The following is a 22,068-nucleotide window of genomic DNA, read 5'->3' on the forward strand; positions in this document are numbered from 1 at the left end:
AGCACGTGACCACATGGCCACCATGATATGTAAACAGGTGGCATCCCACCAAGTGCCATGTGGTACCCCACATCGAAAGCAAGTGACACCATTCAATGGTACCATATCATGTGACCTAACCGGTCGCAAAGCTACAACGTATGCTTATAAGCAGCACCCAAGTGCAGCATATACCAAGCATATATGCTGGTATATACTGGAATATACTGGTATATGCTTTCAAGCATATGCCAGTGTACCTTCGTTTCCCTATAAATACCCCGGTGTGCTAATAGCCGAACTCGACAACTGAGTGGTACCACTAGTACGCAGATTGTGAACCACGTAATTGGCGTAGAATATTCGAAGTGGTATCAAACGATTTAGCGTGTTATGCAGTATAAAACTGCTAGTCGAAACAAAGCTTAGCATACTATACAGCTTCGTACCGACAACCTTTGTCCTCCAAAACCATAATTTCTTGGATCTTCAGACATCTATTACGACCAAACCACTTGACGCAGGACATTCGAAGTGGTGTCAAACAATTTGTCTTCTTATGCTATATACGCTGGCATCAAAACGGTTCATGCAAAACAAAAAACAAAACTTACAGCTAACACTCGATCATACGCTGCCTCAGCGTCTAGTAATTTTTTCTACTGAGCTTCAATTACGTCATACAAATAACCTTGCTGGGTCGTCGAAACTCAAGCCGACACGAAACAGCATCTCTTCTTCGTTGATTCTATCAAGAGAAACGGCACTGGGGATACGCCGCGTGAGGTATCATGCGCCATGCCGGACTATGTTTGTCGGCTTGCGTAGCTAAGCTGCAGCTTGTTTCTGTGTTCGCGGATATGTGACTTTCTGGCGTACTCCATCACTGTCTTTCGTTTCCTTGTGTCATCCGAAACGAAGGAGGTGGTGGCGGTACAATGTGTAAGCGCACACGTGTGAGACGCCCCCACAAAGACGTTAAACGTGTTTGTCGTTAAAGGGGTATCGACACCTAACATTTGGGTGCGTGTTTTCTTCTTTTTAATGAGATGTAAGACATTATAAATACACTTATTACCACGTGGTACCCTCCTACGACCGCTAAACAGCCGAACGATGGCTGTAACGTCAAAGAGAGGTTATGGGTCACGTGATGCACGAAAACTGCAATATAATCGATGCTTCTACATACATTGTCATTCCAGCTTTTGAGGAAGGCTGGCTTCAGCACTGTAGTGAATTAAAACTATGAAGCTGCGATTATATTGCAGTTTTTTCATACTTCCCGTGTCCTGTAACCACTCTTTGACGTCACAGCCACCGTTCGGCTGTTGACAGAATAATTCGATTATAAAGTATTTAGCGGTCGTAGGCGAATACCACATGGTGATTCATGCTTAGTAGAGTATTCCGCATCATTATAAAGCAGAAAACATGCCACCAAAATTAGGTGGCTGTACTACTTTATCAGTGTCTTTCTGCATTTCCTTCTTCGTTACAACTTACTTCTTCTATTAATCTAAAATGGTTTACGAGCCGACTACGAACGCATCATGCTCAGACGGCGTTCTCAACTTCTCTCTCTTTCTGACCTCCACGAAATACTGCGATCTCCTCAAGAAAATCCCTACAAAATAGCGTTTTTGCCGATTAATATCCCTCCCTAGCGCTTTGCTGTGTGCGTCTAAATGGCTGCCGTTTCTAGGAACGCAACTGGGGTAGACAACGCTAACTGTGTGTAGTTTATTCTCGTTGCTGAAGTCCCGCTAAACCAAAGGAAACATTATGTGCACGCTTCCCTGCCTCCGCCTACCTTACTGTGATGTGTTGCCTGTCACTTGCAGCGGGAGAAACCTATGGCTTTGGGTCCTTTTCTACAACTCGTAGGCACGCCCCTTGGCCCGGGAAGATTGGCTTGCAGGCTTCATCTGTCGTACACATTTCCAGCTTTTTCTTTCATTCATCTTTACTTCCAGCTTCAACCTTGATGAAGTACCGAGATAGGAGGAAGGAGAATGCAGGCCAAAAAAAGGGTGTCATTTACAGAACTAAGCAAACGACAACTGAAACAAGTTCACTGATAAAAGCGCTGGAGCTGGTCTGAAGGCCCTGCTTTCACTAATCTGTGCTGTTGGGACAGTTTACTCATGTCACTATCACTTGTAGGGCGACATAGGATCTTGTCTGCTAGTTCTGTAGCAGCCTTTGCACGCCAGATTTTCCCAGCGTTTACTTCTTATGTAAGCAAGGAGTGTTGCCGTCAGACGTCAGCTGGGAGTGCGTGTATGAAACCACAAAAAAAAAAGTGTACTGCAAGGCAATGATGTCAAATATTCTTGTCTAATATTGCCTGATATTCCGACAAAATGTCTACTATTCGTGTCCAACACTCTTCCGCACTGGCTCGCATTTCCTATTGATGTAGAAATCCTGTATAAACATTTCAGAGGCAGCTATGTTGCAGATCTCACCTCCGACACCGTTGCTCTTTACCGTAGGTTTTGGCATAAGCATGTGCGGCCTTGGAGACCCTCAAGTGGGCGTTGCCCAGTTGAAGGCTTCATTTGCACACGGCTCATGAGCGAAGCTGGGTGTGCAGTCAAGGACGGACGCACGCTCCGCATCACAGAGTTCCATGAGTTCGAACAGTTTTTCATCGTCAAAAAAAAAAGACTTTTTTTTTTTTCAACTGGCTTCCTTATCCCACAGACTTGTGTAAGTCATCGTATTTCGCCCGCAGCGCTCCGGCGCACCTCAAGACGCCATTTCAAACAGCAAGGTAGCTTAAAGTCTGATCAAATCGGTTTGGTTTGGTTTGGTTTGGTTTGGTTTGGTTTATGGGGTTTAACGTCCCAAAGCGACTAAGGCTATGAAAGACGCCGTAGCGAAGGGCTCCGGATATTTCGACCACCAGGGGTTCTTTAACGTGCACTGACATCGCACAGCACACGGACCTCTAGAATTTCTCCTCCAAAGACATTCAACCGCCGCGGCCGGGATCGAACCCGCGTCTCTCGGGTCAGCAGCCGAGCGCCGTAACCACTGAGCCACCGCGGCGGCCTCAGTCTCATCAAATCAGGCAAATTATAGCCATGTCTGGTGCATGCGCGATGCTTTATGGTCAGCGTCTGAATTCAAGAAAGAAAGAAGCGCGAAATCTAACCTGCCATTTTTTGGGTGTGTGTGCGAAGTACTACTTCACGAGGTGTAACCTGCTCATCGAGAGTACGTGAAGCTTGACCTTCTGGGTGACCCTGACCAAACCATAAATGAATAAATAAAATAAATATGCCTGCCATTGGGATTCAAAACCGCGGCTGCGCGAACTATCAGCTTCGCTGCCCACTGCATGAAAGCACTACGCTACTGTCGCATTTTTTTTTCAACATGATATTTACTACACGAGGCTATGCATGTACAGAAAGGGGATGTATACAGATTATTTACAAAGCACGCAGCCAGTGCCAGCACTGCAGTAGCCTGACAGAAAACAACGCAGCTAAAAGGGCGACAAAGACAGACACCGCACCAACAGCCGAAACCAGTCCGATAGAAAGCCCCTGAGTTGGAGCATCATTCGACACGAGGCGTGATCGGCTGCGGCGATAGCGTCTGGCTGAACCTCTTCTTTCAGCCAGACGCTATCGCCGCAACCGATCACGGCTCGTGTTAAACTGCAACCCACTCTCGTCTGCACATCTTCGTCGTCAACTAATACTGCTATCGAATTAATATCGCCGCCAGACGTGCCGACGACCTAGCAAAGCAAGACCATGAGCCAACCAGGCACAACAAATGCTTTCGCACGTCTACTCGGTTTGGCCACGTTAAAACTACACAGCTTTTATTTTTCTGGGTCTAGTCGGCTGTGCTTATTAATTTATCCTTCGAACAGTTCGAGTTCCTTCCATTTCAGTCGCCTCAGCCGATCACCACATCGGTGACATTCTTACTTTCGCGTCCCACTTTTTCACTGCGTCCGACAATTCCCGAGAAGAAATCCCCGCCAGAATGATTCCGTCTTCTCGGAAGCAGTCTCAAGAAGGTGAAAAACTCCCTCTGGCGCAAATAAATTCAGCAACAACCAGCGCAGCCTCGCGGTTCACGAAGAAAAATATACCGTGTTCCGTTCGCTTCCCTCCCTCTCTCTCTCGCACTACTTTTTTCGACTGCGCTCGAGAGAAGCAGCAGCGATCGGTATTGCTTCCCGAAACAATCGGCGAGCGCCGGCATCGGAAGCCACGGCAGCGGCGCCACTATAGGCTTAGGATTCCCGGCTAGGCGCGCGCGCGCGCTTTCTCGCCGGTGGCGCTGCAGCAAAGAGCAAGCAACATCGGCTTCCGCCGCTCCGCGTGCTGCGTACCGCGATTGAGATTGCGAGGGCGTACACACTACACCGCCGCTGCTCGCCACCGCGTGGCCAGCTGTCGGCGTTGCGCGCGCTCGGCCCGGTGCTGCTTTCCCCCACTTCGCTGGCACGCCGGCTCGCGTCGAATGCGCCTCCGTGTGCTGCTGCTCCCCGAGACAGGCGGCGAAGAGGCCGCCCGAGGAACACCCCACGTCCCAGGCGGTGGAACAAAATGAGACGGCTCCATCCGCAAAGTGAGTTCATCCTTCATCGTTCGCGTCGTTTTTTCTGTCGGCGGTGCTCGTGAAAAAGGGGGGCGTTAACCTCAGGTCTTGTCGTGAGCTTGTCGCTGACGCGATTTAGTGTGAAGTTTTTTTTTTGCTGATTTCGTCGGCGAGAGGATCTTCTGTTCGAACTAGGAGAAAGAGTTCAAAATCTCTTAAAATACGGCAGGAAAAATAAATCTGTGGCACCTGTGCTTGTCAGTCTATTAAGTTGGAGATGATCTGGCTTCACTGCTCTAGGAGGCGTGAAGCTACAATCTCGTAAAAATATCCGTTCTCAATCAGCGTTTTTGTTTTATTTTGGCTGCTGCAAATCTGTTATTGCAGCTTTATGGATTAATGTTCTGAGCTTCCCATTCTTCAAAGATAGAAGACCAATCTGTATTGTGTAACCGCTATATAGTTCCTTTTCGCGGTTTCCTAAGGACAAAGTATTTTGCGACACTTTCTTGTTTGGTGTGGTATAAATGCGTGTCTATTACTATTTTATTGTCTTGTAACAAGCCAGCCACCATTCTATACCGTTTTGTAATCATCCTGTGCAAAAAGCTTTACTTTTAACTCGGATAACGAGAACTTGATAACGAGAACAAATTTCTTACCTTTCACGAGGATAGCCTTTCCTGTTGCCTGTGTTTTCTTCCACCACATTTTCACTCAAAGCCGCTATGAACGGATAACGCCATGTCCGATCCCTTGGAGCTTCCAGTCATATGCAATGCTAATTTAGGATGTATGCTAAATACGTAAAGTGCAAAACATGCCCGGTGCTAGGGCGCGAACAGTAACGTCAGTTACGCCATGAAAACAGAACTGTCGTCTGTCCAAATCTACAACTACAGTCATAAGTAGCTAGCTCAATTGAGGTTGTGAACGGCAGCATCTTGTTGATACCAGCTGCCATTAAATTCCATGGAACGGAAGTTGAAATGAAAAGAGATTGAGGTCCCACGACGCCCCTGTTTGCGAAGCAGTGATTTCAGCTATGGCGTCACAATATATCTTTGAAGGTGGGTTTAATGGCATATTAGTGCCGTGTAACTCTAAGTGTAGCACGGCAATCTGATTATGCGTTTTGGAAGCTGCTCTACTCGCCGGCTTTGCCCTAATTTTGTTGTTTATGTATTTTTTTTGCTGTCCAGTGGCAACTAAAGCTGAACCACACTAAATTTTTGCAGCTTGAAGAATTCGACCGGAATAAACTTTTTTCATCTATTTTTTTTCCTCGTGTTGCACTTTGTCCAACTAACACCGTCGCTGGCATGCGTAGTCACACGAAGATAAAGGGCTCGACGCGCATGGGCGAAGCATAGGGCGCAATGAACGAAAGCGTGCAGACCTCAAGTGCGTCCTTAAACGCCTGTATTCTCTGCGTCGAAAACTGGCTGATCCTCAATTAAGTCTCAGTGCAGCGTTGCGTTGAAATTCGCGTGACAATTACGTAAAAAGTGTGTGGTGCTGTTATCTACCAAGGTGCACTAAGGCACTAAATTGCCGAGAAGCAAAGTGCATGTAGAGGCCGCTTTCGATCAGTATTCTCATTTTTTTTCTCGGGGTTAAGGATGGGGCGGGGTGCAATCATAATTCCCAGCGGGCGAAGATTGCCCGCCCGCAACTTTTGTGCTACGTCGCTTGGTCGAAGCGATGCGGGAATCGTTTCCGGACAATGACGGGGTTGCGTCGTCGCTTTTTCGTGGCTTTTTGCACTTTACTCATGCAACATTTTCACTACTCCAACTTTGTTCGCGTGAGCGTGCATTGGGTTCTGTTGCAATATCTTGATTCGCCCCGAGTATCTCAACTTACGAGTGAAAGGAAATTCTTCTGTACGTAGTTTGCTACTACGTTCCTGGTCGTTCTGCCGCAGTGCTCTAGTACACGAAACGATAAGCGAACTGTTCATTTTTTTTTTAATCATTCTTATGATGTACCAGGTTACCTAGTGCTTGTCACAAGATTAGCGAGGACATGTCAGCTGCTACTTCGGGCTGCACTGCAGCGGGGTGTCATCGCCTTTCCTGCGCACTTAAAAAGGTGTGCGGGACTGGAATGAAAGAAATACAGCGACGCTGACGTAATCTGCGTCCCCTGTGGGGCCCTCTTCACGGGTACGAAGAGAATATACTGGCAGGCAATATTCAGACTCGCATTACCGCTGCCGCAGAGGACAGTGGATAGAGTGAGTAGAGAGTGGATAGTGATAGTGGCTGAAGCCAGAGTGGCAGTGATATTCATTTATTCAAAAATGGGGCCGTGACTGTTTCTAACATACTTCTGGGACAACTAGAATCTTTACGTAGTAACTGTCGCCTGCTTTCTGCCTATTTCAAAACTGCACATTTTGGGCGAATCGCAGTCGCATGCGCATAGTATAAGCTAAGCGCCATAAGAAGGGCGCTTCTCCTCGCGCCTAGTAGTGATGAGAAAAAGAGAGCTTGCAGGAAAGTTCGCTCTTTCAAGTTCAGTGCCCCGTGTTAAGGTAAAATTAAGCATTCATTGATTCTGGGCACGCCCTGCAATTTGGCGATCTATTTGAAAAAAAATTGGAGCGGGAGGGGGGGGGGGGGGGGGGGAAGCGAACTCCGAGTTCCAACTTGATTGGATTCTAAGCACCCTCGCCATGTCTCGCGGTCTGCCATTTGAAGAGGAAAAGAAAAGAGGGCGCTGAACTTTAATAAGAGAGCAAGGACAATTAAGTTTAGTATAACCTAAACATTTCTATCCTTTAATCGCAGAATTTTGCTGTTATTGGAGTACCTACGGTAACAATATCTGTAATCGGTGCATTCGGAATCATGCGTGTGGCGGTGTCATTGCTTACTCTGCGGCGTTCACTGTTGGATAAGCCCACTGTCGATTATGGTCGGACCTTGCCCAGCGCAGGTGTACGTGGTGCGCGCTTAGTTGGGAAACAAACTACTTTTTTTTTTTTTCATTTTACGGCTGCACTGCGGCGTGGCGAGTCATAGCAGTCAGACGCGGCGGCAAATAACGCCACATAAGTCGGAAAGAAAAGTAGCGACTAGCAAACGTTGGTGGTAGCATTACTGATTTTCGCTTGAAAAAATTTCACAAGGACTTTTCAGTGACTGGTAGCTGGTCAGTTCGATTTGTCGTGCGTTTTGTTGCTGCTTCATTACAACACACTTCTGCTGACCAAAGCTTCAAAATGTTAATAAGTTCGCTTGCCGAACAAGATCTAGAGTTTTCTGCAGCACTTCAGGTGGAAAACGAGTCAGCCTCTCTTGTTTAGTATTGTCACCTACGGGTTGAGTTGTGCGTACTTGTCTTACAGCAGAGCCTGAAGTCTCGCCGCGCCCGTAGGTTTGACCCGTACGCTCTAGCGACAGGCTTGGATTGACATTATCGCCGCTGAGCGCTGGCCACTGGGTCCAAGACAGTGCTGCATGATGTGTTGGCAGCGGTTGTCGATAACTGGTTGAATGCAGCCACCCTAAAAGGACCTAGAACTAGCCGGCCAACGCTCAGCGCCTATTATGTCAGCCCAAGCCACGCGCTGGGGCGTTTGTGCCAAGTCTCCGGGCGACTGTGCTCCGGCTAGCTTAACAACTCGATCACAGAAATGTATAGGGGGCACTAAAATGGCTCGTCGCGGACGGACAATGCTGAGTTTTATATAATGCCATTTTTTGTTGACTTCACGTAAACTTAATGCCAAAATGAGACTTAGTCGTTTTCTTCACATCACCTGCACTCACTCCGTTCTGCAAATGTGCAAAAAAAGTGCCACGCAAGCAGCAGCTAGTGATGCAACATCAAGAACGTACGCTTCTAGTGAAACAGACTTGCTTAACGGAATTATACCGCCGACGCTCACACCACCGCTCCGCTTCGTTAAACATCTTGCGCAACCTTCACAAGGGCAATCTCCCCAACGCCCTGCCACGGCTTGCTCGGCTCGGCTCGTCGACTTCCTTAATCGCACCGTTTCCCTTCTATTTGCCTTAGAGCGCTTCTTCCAGTTCACCTTGCGCCGTGCCTCAAAACAACGCCATCCCCAAGTCCCTCCTCTCGCATTTCTGAAGGAAAAAGAGAAAACGCAAAAGTTCGCGAAACATTCCTTGGACCGACTGCATATCGTCGCGACCCAGCCGTGTCGCAACTATGTTACCAGATTGAATTCGACCTCTTCCTTCCTGCCTGCTATCCCTCCTCCTCCTCCTCTTCCTTTCCACGCGGGGTCGGCGGAGCTCTCGCGCTCACCTAAGTGCTCGGCGCGCTGCAGTTTCGCGCGGGGCTTATAATGATTCCGACTGCAACGGACGGCCGAGCGCAGATCGGCGCGCCCGTTCCGTGTGTGTGTACGGCTAGCAGCAGGGAGCGAGCGACGCTTAGCGCGCCGCGGTCCACCGTGTGCCGCGCGGTTCGCTTGGCAGCCGGTCGCTAATGGGAGCACATCCTCCGGAACCTCGACTGCGGCCGCTGCTTCTGCACCCCAACCCCCCCTCCACGCGGCCCTGGCCCTGAGCTTTAGTCCCGAGAAAGGGAGGGTGTGTGGCGGAGAGAGGGAAAGGAGAGGCAGAAAGTCGGATGCCGCATTCCCACGATCTGACGTGCACGCACGCACGCCTTCTGGCGGAGATTTGTCACTGGCCGCTGCCCGTTTCGCAACCCGGCTACCAAAAAACGTGTGCGCCGGCCTGGAGGTATAATTGTTTGATCGTTATGCTGTACGCCCGCCGGGCGCTCTTTGAATGCACGGTACCTGCAGAGAGTTTTGAACCGAGTAGTTCAACTATTCTTTTCGTTTCTAAAACGACGCAGCTATTGTAATGTGCGACGCAGTGTTGGTCGAGGACAAAGAGTTGGCCTGTGTTGAGAGAGAGAGAGAGAAACGTGACGGACCGTGCGTTTCGCGATTGCCGCAGAAATTTAAACTACCAACAATATTGCGCTTGAATGCGAGTCCGGTAGACTACAGTGGCTTTAGTAAAGCTGGTTGTCTTTCGGCGTAGAATAAAACTGGGCGGCGGTAAAGCGAACAGTCCATGGTGAAGTAAACGAGCCTACCTACAAACTAACAAATTTCTAGTTTAAGATTTCGAAACTTCTATCAACTTCAAGGCCGGAACAGTGTGTCCGGACAAAGAGTTTGTATTGATCGAACAGAAATCTTTTCTTCTTTGGTTCAGTAATAGAAAAATACTCTATTAATTTCCACGCTAGTGGGTTTTTGCAGGTACGTTTGGATACTTGGAAGCCTGGAAAAGGGGTGGTTGCTCGGGCAGTCGAGCATTCTGCACCTATTTCGACCCATACTCACTTGGGGAAAGTGGCAGGCCAAAGTATGCACGCTTCTGCAGTAAAGCGTGAACCTTTTGGTCTTTGGAGGCCAATTTATTACAGGCGATTACATTCCAGACCGCCACACAAACCGCAGCACTTGGTTGATTCCTCAACTGACAACCATTCTCGTCCCGTGCATACTGCTACCTGGATTTTTACACGCGCACTACTTCGCTATCTAGGAAGGACAAACTTATTGCATTATTTTTTCCTTGAGTTTGCTGGCGCGCGGACGGTTATGTATAAATGCAAGCACTGAGCACATCAGCCAGTTAGTCAACGCTGTTGTGCTATCTTACTCTTCGTCCGCATCTATTCTCCTGCGCTGTGCTGAATGCTAGCATGCGGAGCCAGTAGTTTGTTATGAAATCAAGTGAATAGAATCCTAACTTCCCATGGTAACGCAAATATCTCTGCTGGGGCACTGAAGCTGACTACAAAGTTTCTTTCAGTTCCAGTGGTACCTGTGCAGATCCATTTAGTACAGCATGTTCGTAAGCGGTCGGCTCAGAACGAGCATGAGCAATGCAAAACAAACATGTTTGGATATTTACCTGTGCTGTACGAAGGGAAAAAATGTTGTAAGCCAGACTTTTACGCGAGGGGGCAATGATGCGGTGGAAAGTGTGGTGAGAAGTGTGGTGAACATAGCAATGTTCCATGCTACAGAAGTCAGCCATGGCGCAGATTATACTTTTGACACGATTGAGTTTTTCGTTGCATAAAGATATACGGTAGAGGTATAGATAACACCATTTCAAAGCTGTCGTTAATCGACAGCAAGCCAAAGGACAAGAGCGATGGCGAATCAATGATTTTATCACCGGCTAGCCTAGAATAAGCTTACCGAACCTCGACCCTAGCCGCCTCATCTTCTAAAAGTATGTATGGCTTGGCGGGATTTCCCTCCAAAACCTCTCTATGATATTATTGATACCGCTGGCGGTAGGCTAACTTGAATTGGGTTATATTGGTATGTCTGGACACTCTTTGGTGGTTCTCTGTGCGTACGCCCTGAATTTGCCGAAAAAAAATCATACTAAAATGTGTTTTATTTTCACTGCCTCCATAGCACACCCCTAGGCCATGGACGGAAGAGGTAAAAATAAAACAAAATTCTTGCTCTTTCATCTTCTGTGGACATTTGATCTTTCTAAAGTTCTCAGAAGCGGTACTCTTTCCTGACAGCACTGTGTGCGATTTCAAACGCGCTCAGTACCCAACTTGAGCGATAATCCGACGTAATCTCGCCACGATAATCTTCGACCAAATTGCGCAGAGCTGCGGAAGCTATAGCTGGTATGAAGTAACGAGGCGAAACTTAAAACCTTTTCGCGGGTAAGAGCGGCTTGCAATTAGTCGACCCCTGTGCGCCCGTTAGCCTTGGGCAGCCGTGCGACAGGCAATGCTCTAGACTATCAGGACCCACTCTTTACGCATGATCATCTTTGCAAGTTTAGCCGAGTTTTTGCCGACGAAAGAGGAAGTCTATGCTAGGTCGTGAGAAGAGGAAAGGCAGTGTTTCACCCTGGGCGGGCACATGAACAACGCCGTGAGAGGAATAAAGGGAATTAAAATGGGGGAAAAAATATTCAGGGTGACACTTAATCACTGATAAAATATCACAGCGATAGCATAAGTAAAGCTCACCAATGTTATTTTAATTTGTTGGTTAAATTCTCTCGCCTTTTCGTGCAATTTGCAGCAAGCTTGCAAGCTAGCGCTTCCAAGAACCCTTTCAAATCTCCCGCTGGTTCGTGTGATTTGCTGCATGCTGGCGAGATGGCGCTATCGAGAGCCCTTTTTTTTTTTGTCGGTAAAGTGGCCACGCGATCAAATTTCGGCTTGCACTTGAAAGTATCAACGTGCTCTTTTTGAAATTACTTGCACTTGAAGCGATGAAAACGACATTCAAAGCACAGCGCGAGGGACTTAGTTTAACACGCTGGATGGTAGGCAGCACCGAAATAAAGGCAGTAAAGTAAAAAAAAAGTGCCGATGGCGTGGTGGACTAATGCCTGCGTTCAGTGAAGCCGATCTGTTAACGTCACCGCGGGTTCGAATCCCGATCGCGGCCAATTCTCTTTTATTTGGCGCATCACCAGGTGTGCCACGTGACGGCGGCTCTCCAAATGACCCGACGATCTCCTTGTGCTATCGCATTAAGTAATACATGCCGCTTACAATATGCGTGCCGCTTACAATATGCGTGCCACTTATAAAAAGTGCCACTTATGAAACGTGCCACTTATGAAACGTGCCGCCTACAATGCGTGCCGCCTACAATGCGTGCCGCCTACAATGCGTGCCGCTTACAATGCGTGCCGCTTACAATGCGTGCCGCTTACAATGCGTGCCGCTTACAATGCGTGCCGCTTACAATGCGCGCCGCTTACAATGCGCGCCACTTATAAAGTAGGTATAAAGCGGGCGTGGCTCACCCCTACATACTTTGGCTCGGAACCATAATGTTGCAACAGACCATATGGTCGTACTCTGCAGATGGCTCTGCCAACCCCAATTCACAACACTGCAGAGATCTGGTGCAACAGCAACCCTGTGCGCAAAAAAAAAAAACTCCTTATTCCCGCATTCGCATCCTGAATGTTTTTCTTTCTTTATAAAGGCGGGATGAAGTGTCCAGCCTTATTGCATCGAGAGAGTCTTGGCAGAAAGCAGGATCGCCCTAGTCCATACGCGCGAGTTATTGCGAGTGCTGAAAACAACGGCCTCTTTTTTTATTATTAAGCATAAAGCGGAAGGCAGGGAGCGTGCGCACACTGCGGGCAAGTAGATGCTTGTTATGTTGAGCAAGGCGGCTGTGAAGTTCCCGCGGTCTCTAACATTTTCGCGCGTTTAGCTCACGCTGTGGGATAGCACAGCCGGGCAAGTGCGGTCATATGGCGAGGGTACGTGATTATACGCCTCATATCTTGTCATATTCCGGGCCTCCTTGTTTTATTGGGTTACGCTCGCTCTGTAATCTCATCTCGAGCTCCGTCTCCGGCACAGAGAGAAACCAGATACGCCCCCCGTGTACAAGACGCGTTCTTGTGCTCGCGGCGGTAGAAGGGAGGCGTGTTTACATAAAAGCATAAAAAATAAATTCTACCACGCTTTGCTCGCAACCTCTGTGCGCGTAAATCTGATAAGACGGCCTCCAACCACAAAAGAAAGCGGGTGTGTAAAACGAGATTTTCTGATGCGTACGTTGCGATTAGAAGAAAAAAAAATGGCGGGAGCGGGGTTGGGCCGGGGGGGGGGGGGGGGGGTGGAGGGGGGGAAGGGGGGGGAGGAAGGGCTGAGAGGACCTAAGAACATATCACACATGTGTAAGTATAATGGCAAAAGACAACTAGTGTTGCATGAGCAATGGGAAACGAAACGGGAGCAGTTTCGCGTGTGTGCTTTGCTGCATGTTTCGAGGGGTCGAAACCGAAAAGCATGAGATGCACTGCGATTGCACTGTAAAGCACTCTTTATAATCTCTGGCTGCTTATGATGCAAAGGCAGAAATCTAACTCCTGCGCTTACGGGGATTGATGAGCCTCTGCTGTGCAAACAAATGTAAGTGTCAGTGATAAGAAAATTCTCTCGTCTTGAAGCATTATACTCACCTAGTCGGACCTAACTTTATAAACTGCCGTATCTTTGCTCACCGGTTATTGTGGCGAAATGGAAGTGGATCGCAATATCTTTTCGAGAAACATTGTGCAGGAAAATCCAGAAATATAGCCACGTCGAGCATCAAATATCTAACAGAATCAGGGCAGTCTTCAAATGCTATATACGAACAAAGAAGCGACCGGTGGCTAGCAGCTTTGGTTAGTGTTGGCTCCTTCCTTAACCTACCTTCATCATTTTCCTGCAATTTTTTCGCTGCGCTTAACCGTAGATTCACGTCTCTTCGTCATATGCTCCGAGTTCGTGACATCTTGAGGCAAAACCAAAACCTCCGAGCCTCTTTTTTGCAGTTTTTACGTCGAGAAAAAGGTTTTAGGCTCGATTTTGATCCCTTTCTACGGGGAAACGGGGGCCTCGGTGGGAGGGCGGTGCAAATCCTAGGAAAAATGTGGTTACTCGGTGTTTGCTCCAGCTGGAGTGAATTTATTCGATGCCCCCCCCTCCACCCAAACACTCTCACGCACACATATACACAAAAAAAATGGGTGTCACCTTACGCCACGAAAAACAGCGAGTGTTAGCGGTATTAAATCCTTTTCTGTCTTTAAAGCCTCCGCCTCCCCGTCCTCCTCTCTTGCATTATATACTGCTCCCTCCCTAAACTTTATTAAACCGCCGCGTCACTGCTGCCAGGGAACTGTACTTAGTATACGTAATCCCGGCAAAATGCGCCGTGCAGTGTATACCTCAAAAGCAACGAAGCATCGAAAGAGACTCGTGACACGGTCTTGTGCACTTGGCAGCGAACGCGCGGCGCGCTCTCGCTCGCTGCTATTGCAGGCGAACACCGGCGCCCGGAGTCCGGAATCCAGAGATTTACACTTCGCTTGGTTAGGCGCCAGCCAATCGGAAAAATACGCCGGGCCGTTTTGCATTTATATTGAACAGGGCGCCCAACTCAATGCGCACACAGCCGTCGTGATGTATGGCGCCGCCGCAAGTTGGAGAAAGCGAAAGCGCCACCCAGCGGAGCGAAATATTTACACTAGTATACGGGCTCGCTTCCCGCAAGGTGCTTTTCAATAGCGCTCTGAACAGACTTCTCCTCCCTTCTTTTTCTCGTTTTTGTTCTCAAGTTTTTTTTTTTTCGTTTTCCCCCCATTCTGCGCGCGTTCTGTCAACTTGCTTAGAGTGGCAGCAAAAAGCGAATATTGAGTACCGAATATTGGCTTTCCCTCCATGCCGTCGACGCGGTGCGGGAGAATTAAAAGTTCCTGCGGAGAAAAAGGAAAATCTTTGGCGGCCGTCAATATCCACACCTTCCCGAAAAGTTTGGTTTTCCCCTGAACGCGCTCCTTCTCCCACGCGATGCCGGCGGTCTCTGGAGGAATGCAAATCAGTTTCATACCGGCCTGCCTGCGCGCTTTGTCTTCTTTTTTTTTTTTTGCATTCGTTTCCTAATTAGATTTCTCTTCGCGCCTTACCCGTGCGCTATTTCGAGGGGCGAACGTCAGCTCGTTTAAATTTCCTGCCTCTGAACTTGCTCGTGCTTTCCAACTGTGTGCGCGAACTCCTGTTTGGAGCCCCCAACAGCGAAGAGTATGAATGCGTTCAGTTCACTCACTTTCGTCTTGACAGAGCGTCTTTCGCGTTGAAAAATTTGTTTGAAGGAGGAGTTAATTGAGGAAACCTGCGTGGAAGTAGGTAACACTAGCAGGCACGGGAGCCTCACGGCAGAGAAGGTTTTGCAGTTTGCTACAAAACTTCTTCGGGTGGAAGTTTACAGCTAGCAAACTTTCTTGGTAAGCTTAAATAGTTGAAGCCAAATCAGGATAGAGGAAGTCAGAGCGTCGGTTTAAAGTCTGTCTGAGACAAATTTCCGACATTCAGTGTGCTATATGTGGCCAAGCTCGCTGTGTTCTCCTAATTGCAGCGCGTCTACTTAGCAATAGCAATATTGCTTCATTTCATGCAGGCTGGCGCCCTATACCAAGTTAGGCCTGCTGAAGCCGCGTATGTCTTCTGCAGGTCGAAAATCTAAACAGCATACCTCTTGACCCCGGCTTACAATCTGGAGAAAATGCACTCACGTTAGTTTTTCGCTAGTGTTTTGGTTCCTAAAGGATGCAAGAAAATTTAAACTAATTATGCTTTAAAACATTCTTCTTTCAGGTCAAGAAAGCCTTATTCAAACCTGCTCGGAGTATGATAGCACTGGCAGTTTACGCGTCATAAAATAGAGCACATCTTATTGAATGTGTTCATAGTAAAACGTGGGCCGTTATGTGCTTGTGCTCCTCGCGTTCTCTGCGGAAACTTTACTTGCAACGCATATCATTTGTTAGACTGTAATGAGGTGCGCGGTAATAAATCCAAACTAATGCGATTAGTTTAAAGCAGTAGCGTTTGATTTCGCGGAAAATTACTTTCACAATTAGGTCAATTTCCCCACGGTGTACTTTGTCCAACTGCAGTGTTTTCGCAGGAAATGCCGGAACCACTGCGTCAAAGATGCGGAAACAGTACGTGTTGAGGAAAACCTTGAAAATCCCCAACCGCACCTTTACGTGAGGGAGCTGTATTTCGATGGAACTGGATTAACAAAATTTAGTGGTGTCTGCCCCCTGTGTTCCTGCTTTTTTTTCTTTCAGCTATCTTGCTGCAACTGCACATCGTTTTTCATAGCGAGAACAAGTAACAAAACAACTGGCGATGCAAGTAACCCAAGTAGGCTTAAGTAACAACTCAGCTAGAAGCGCTTGAACACAATTTTGTCAGAACATTCAACTTACGCTGCCACTGTAGTTCCTGAAATTTGGCACGTTTTGCGCTATTACCAAAGAGAATAGCCGCAGTGATGTGGAAGTGTTAATGTTAAGCTTGGGCAACATGTATCAAATCTGCCTTCAAAGCCTGTCGTCATCTTACAGCGCTCTCTATATTATGTGTTTACATGTTTGTTGCTCGCACTCTAAAGCCCGAAGCATTGTGACCTAATTGAAGTGTGTCAATGGAGAAATGAAATCTTGTGTCCGCAGGTTAAGCAGCTTTCACATACGCCGGTTCTCACATACGTGTGGCCGCAGGTTCACAAGTACCTATCTTCCTTAACCGATACGCTGACCACGAATACTTGGAAATAGTAAAGATGGTTAAAACGTGTAAAAGCGACATGTTTACACATGTTACACATGGGTACACTTGACTGAGTTTATAAGTCGTAAGTTTATAACGCACGATGTCTCGCCAAACTCTGTGCCTTCCATACACTTCCCTTGTATCGAGAGGTGGAAAAGGCAAGCGCGATTTCTCCCACTTTGTATTGTGTGTGTTCTCCAGCTATCGAGCGTGCGGTGTTTTGGGCGGTGGCCCGCTTAATTATGGACGCCGCCGCGCGTCCGCGTGCTTACTTAAGTCTCGACGAGGTGAGGTGAAATTCGGCGCGCCCCGGACGATCCCCACACAGCACGCTTCGTCACGGACCGGCGGGCGTTCCGAGCTGCCCGGATAAGAATCTGCCGCGGTCCATGTCACGCTTGGGTTCCGAAAACGACACGCTCTTCCAGCGAACACGCCCAAGGAAGCACGAAGTGACGGGGTGCCCCTTGGAAGCAATCTATCGAACTCCGATCGCGCCAAGTCACATTGTTTGTTTCTTGAGCGTTTCCCCGAAAGCCTCGCTGGCAATCTGCCAGTGTTTGTCGCTGCGTTAATTTGCTAGCCATGATTCTTTAATCCTGTTCTCCCAACGCAGAGCTCCCTTAATGAGGTCCCTGCCTGCCCACGTTTTATCTTTATTCAACTTGAGTGTTTTGTGCAGGGAATAATGCGGTGCGGCATTTCGTGGAAGGGAGGGAGCAAAATACTGAGGCAGCCAGGACTGAGCTTTTTTTTTTCTAAGCGCTTGAGTCAATAGTACCCGTCCTCTCTTGACTAAGTTTATAAGCCGTGCTCATTAAAAGGTCATTGTGAGGTTTTAGTTGAGCGTGCTGTAGTAGGCGCGTCTTTTCTTCCTGCGTTCCATTCTCTTACGTCACGTGTTGGGATTAGTTCGCTGCATTTCTTCCCGAGCAGCTTAGCTTAATTCCCGTGCATGCTGGCAACTAAATCTCTTTCGTGGTTCTACTCTCACCTCTGGCTTTTCTCTTTATGAACCTTTGTTTGGACAGGCGGAGCAATTAGGTTTCGCTTGGGCATTAAGGCTGACGTCACTAATCAAGAGAAAGGGCGTTTTGGTATGATAACTTTTTCTAATTGCTTACTGACGAAGTATCAGTGGACCGCCTTGATTACTTCCCGAATAACCACTTCTGGTGTGTGTAAAAGAGCAATCAGCGGCCTTGAGGACTGCAATAAGAGTTTTGTAAAAAAAAAAAATTATTTCAAAACAAATCATCAGCGCCTCTTCTTGACTTTTTCACCAGTGACTTTGACAAAGTGAGTCATTCCTACGCCTGAAAGCAGTTATATGCTTTTGTAGCACGTTTTATTCCATTCAATGTCTGCGTCCTCAGTAGTACTAAAAACTTTAGTACAGCTAAGTTGTTGAAAGCATGCCACTTTAAGTGGCCACCTTTCTTTTTGAGCTATTATGTTGATTTTTATAACCTTACGGTCTGTAGCCTCCGCTTTGGAGTTGCATCTCAGTACACCAGGCAAGGCATGCATTGCGTTGTTCGATTCAAAGTTCTGAGCACATGAAAGTGCCCACAAAACCTAATCAGTTACCTCTGGTCTAAATTCCGAGTATTCATTTTTTTTTTCGCAGCTTAAACGATAGTGCATATCATCAGGTTCTGTGTTTGGTAGTCCGTTTATTGGCGGTTGAAAAGGCACTAATATTTCCGAGTGCGTAAAATTTCGACTGATTGTTGCAATTCTTCAGTTCAATCTTCAAGAGCGCTGTCTTAAGTTATAAAAGTGCTGAGCGTTGTTTTCATGTAAGCGAATTCATTTATCATAATCAACAGTTCTAGTATTATTTACCAATACATGATCAATAGTTGCAATAGTTGCAATCACGGATATTCGTTGCAATAACGCCCCAGTGAATAAACCGGGTGGTTTAACCGGGTGGTCAAACCCCAATAAACCAAGCCTAAATACGTTGAACTATTGCTATACCTTTTATGTATTGCTCTATTCTAGTACACAAACGCTACTTCACCTTTGTTCCGTAGATGTTGAATGTGCGTTTAACGCTCTTAAAAACTGAACTGTTTGCTTCCCCCTTGTTATAATTATGCCTCTGTGTAGCCGTTCCTACGGGTGTTGCTAGCCCGCGTGGATAAAAAAAAAACCTTATAGCTAGTCATATAATATTTTAAGACCATTTTGTTGATCTTTAAAATCAAAACAAAGCAGTGAACTTTGTAGTATCACACTATCGCAGACTCCAAAGCACATTTTCGCATTGCTCCACCGCCACAGCCCATCAGGAACTTAAGGCTCTCGCTCCGCTTCACCGGACGTGGAAGTGAAGACGCTCATGGCAAAATAAACCGACGTCGTGATCCCTCGAATGGAATGCCCAGCGCCGATATAATTTTTCTTCGCTCGAGCTAGTAATTTTGTTGCGCCCGTGTACTGTGCTTATCCCAGCGTATCGTCGCGTGATAGCATTACGAACTCGAGTGCTCTTCTCTCTCGATGTGAGCGGATTATTGTTTCCCCGTCGGGGATTGAGCATCAGTGTGTGCTCCCACCCTTCCGGGCACTCACCGTCGTAGCCCACCCAGCTTCCTCCGTCCACTTCAGCCGGTGCCCCGTTCTCAGGCCCTCGGCTGACATCTTCCGCGTTGTCCGTGTTTGCCGTCGGCAAATAGCCGAGACGGATAGTTGGACTGTCCCGAAATCGAAAAGTCAAGTGGCCGTGAGCTTCCTCGTCGCTGCCAATTGCTTCCTGCCGTGTGTACTCAGCTTTTAACAGCTTTTCGTCGTTTCTTGGTTCTCTTTGGAGGGAGCCAGGAAGTTCTGTTTACGAAGACTAAGAGATGGCGAAGTGTAAGTTTATATGTAGGTACTATGCTGTACGGTAGTGCAACTCTTTTCTCTGAAATCTAATTAGATGCTGCGCGGTTCAACATTCTCATCTAGTGCGAGGTGTGGCACTATTGCAGTGATCCGACTCCCGGAGACCTCCACTACGGCACCTCTTTCTCTCTTCTTTCGCTCTCACCTTCCTCCCTTTCCTTACGGCGCGGTTCAGGTGCCCGCCGATATATGTGACAGATACTGCGCCATTTCCTTTCCTCAAAACCAAAACCAACTTTTGCGAAATCTTTTGAGTAACTATTTAGATCATTTTTGTTCAAGTGACGATGTTTTGATGAGTGAAGCAGTTCTCAGTAGTTCTTTTGAACACCTCAGTACTAAAATCTGATTGGGTCAGCAGAGGCCACCTGTAGCCGATGAACGCATCATACTAAGTATTCTGTAAGCACTGTTGCAATTGGTACGTTTCGTGGTGTTCAAAAGTTTAATATCATTTCTCCACATATGAAGAGGCTCTATGAATGTCCTTCACAGAAATAAACCAAATCTAAAATTAACAGCGACGGCACTGAATGAGCTGAGAAATACCGTGAGATAGCGTACAAGCGACGATGCTCGAATAAGCGCCGTCATAAATTTTGAAGGTCATGTCTTGGCATAGCGAGCGCCCACACCGTATATTTAGTTTAGGAGTTACGACATGACGCAGTAGACGTCTTCCCACCGATCTGAAACCTGTAACGACACGTTAAGCCCCGAGGCGCTCAAACGCGCAGTACCATAAAGGACGCAAGACGCTGTACCTCCTGTGGCGAAGGTAATGGTATAGGGTTGCTATGACAACGGTTGCTGAAAGTGAGTGCGGTTGCCAACATACTAACATGCATGAGCAGGTGCTTCTGAAGGCTGGTTATCAGAAACCAAGGAGCCGGGCGGCGCCCTTTTCTTCCTGCTTAACGCGCCTGTACGTTCAGGCCGTGCTAAGATTTATGAATGCAGTATTTTTTTTAACACATCTTAGGAGAGATTACCGTTAATATTTAAGCGACCTCAAAATAAATGCAAGCTGCGATGAGTGGGAAGCATTCGAAACAGCACCAGATCCAGCATTTTCTTCTGTGCTGTTATTTTCGTAAAGCTGAAACATTCACGATAATTCTGGACTATTCGGAATACGTTTAAGCCTTGATTTTGGAAGGAGCCTATTTAGTGGCCGAATTGTATATTGCCTCGGGAAACTGCTCATCATGTGACTACACGCTTCCGGTGCCGGGCGGCGTCTACACTGTTTCATACAATGATATTTCCAATGCTAACCTAGCACAAAGGTAATTTTGCTGTCGAGTTCGTAATCTAGAGCTTTCTTGCAAGCAAAGAGGTTCCAAAAAATTACCGACGATTACGTTACTTCCTAATGCGAAATTTGAGCGCAGCAAATAAGCTGTTTGACCTTTTCGATAGTGAGTCAACCCCAGCTGCGGAGTTGGTTTCAGGGACAACGCCGCCGATGCCGACACAAACAATATGATACCCTCGCTTCCACAGCGCTAAGAACCAGGTCTAGCCGTGGGAAGGTGGTCACGTATTCGTCGACGTGCCGGGGCCTACGTGAAATAACCGGCGCGTCGGCAACTGAAGAGCACCCTATCCGCCACACAAGAACAGGTGGGGGGGGGGGGGGGGACCCTTTCCTCCTCTTTCTGCATGGCGGCGACGGTGTTCTATGCAGTCACGTTATCTTGACTCTCTAGCGGCGTCAGCGGCATCCAGCGGTATCAGTCGGTCGTTATCAGTCGGTCGCTGCTAGCGCTGGGGGGATGAAAGGGGGGCGGAGCTGGTTACGAGGCCGACGCCGACGACGACGCGAAACCCAGGAACGGACGCCAAAGAGCTGCGCTCTAAATTTAGGAGTCACTTTGGCGACTAAAGTGGTGCAAGGCGAAAGCCTTAGTACAGCATTCTGTCACGAATGTGGTTGTGAATGATGAATCAAGTGCTGCCAGCGAATGACGCGTCCATTGGCTGTCTGCGTGTGTTACTGATGTGTGGTTAACATGTTAAGCTTCGCCTGTAAGAGTGGAACGCGACAGCGTCTTGCAACGCTGCCAGGGAGTCCACAGAACGCCATCGCCAATTCGGCTGTACGCCTTGCTGGACGGTAAATTTATTTTTTGAGGAAAGGAAATGTATCTCTCTCGCATATCTGGGTGGACACCTGCACCTCGCCGTAAGGGAAAGGGGGAAGATGGGAGTGAACGAAGACGCCGTATTAGCTAGACGCGCCTTTGTTCATTCCAAACCATTCAGCTGGCATTACGGAGTGGCTAGCGTGCTCGTATCGCACTCCGGAGACCCTGGTTCGATTCCCCAACTCGACCAATTTCGTTCTCGGTTTTATTGATTTATGCGGTCTAACTAGAAAGGTTAATTAGGCTATTTCATATTTATATTATTGTATTTCTATCCATCGTGTTCTGTCATTAACCTGTCAATTGTTGGAACTGTCTAGGATGTTCGACACAACGTATAAGA

At 47.7% G+C, this 22,068-nt stretch overlaps 1 protein-coding gene across 2 annotated transcripts in view; it reads left to right on the forward strand.

The window, feature by feature from the left end:
* The window catches only part of LOC149342737 (ADAMTS-like protein 5), a 127,249-nt gene that overhangs the window by 82,808 nt on the left and 22,373 nt on the right, over window positions 1-22,068 (forward strand). The gene's annotated exons all lie outside the window — the stretch shown is intronic.

Source organism: Amblyomma mixtum, chromosome 5, assembly GCF_055824585.1.
Source record: "Amblyomma mixtum isolate Tamu chromosome 5, ASM5582458v1, whole genome shotgun sequence".
NCBI lineage: Eukaryota > Metazoa > Arthropoda > Arachnida > Ixodida > Ixodidae > Amblyomma > Amblyomma mixtum.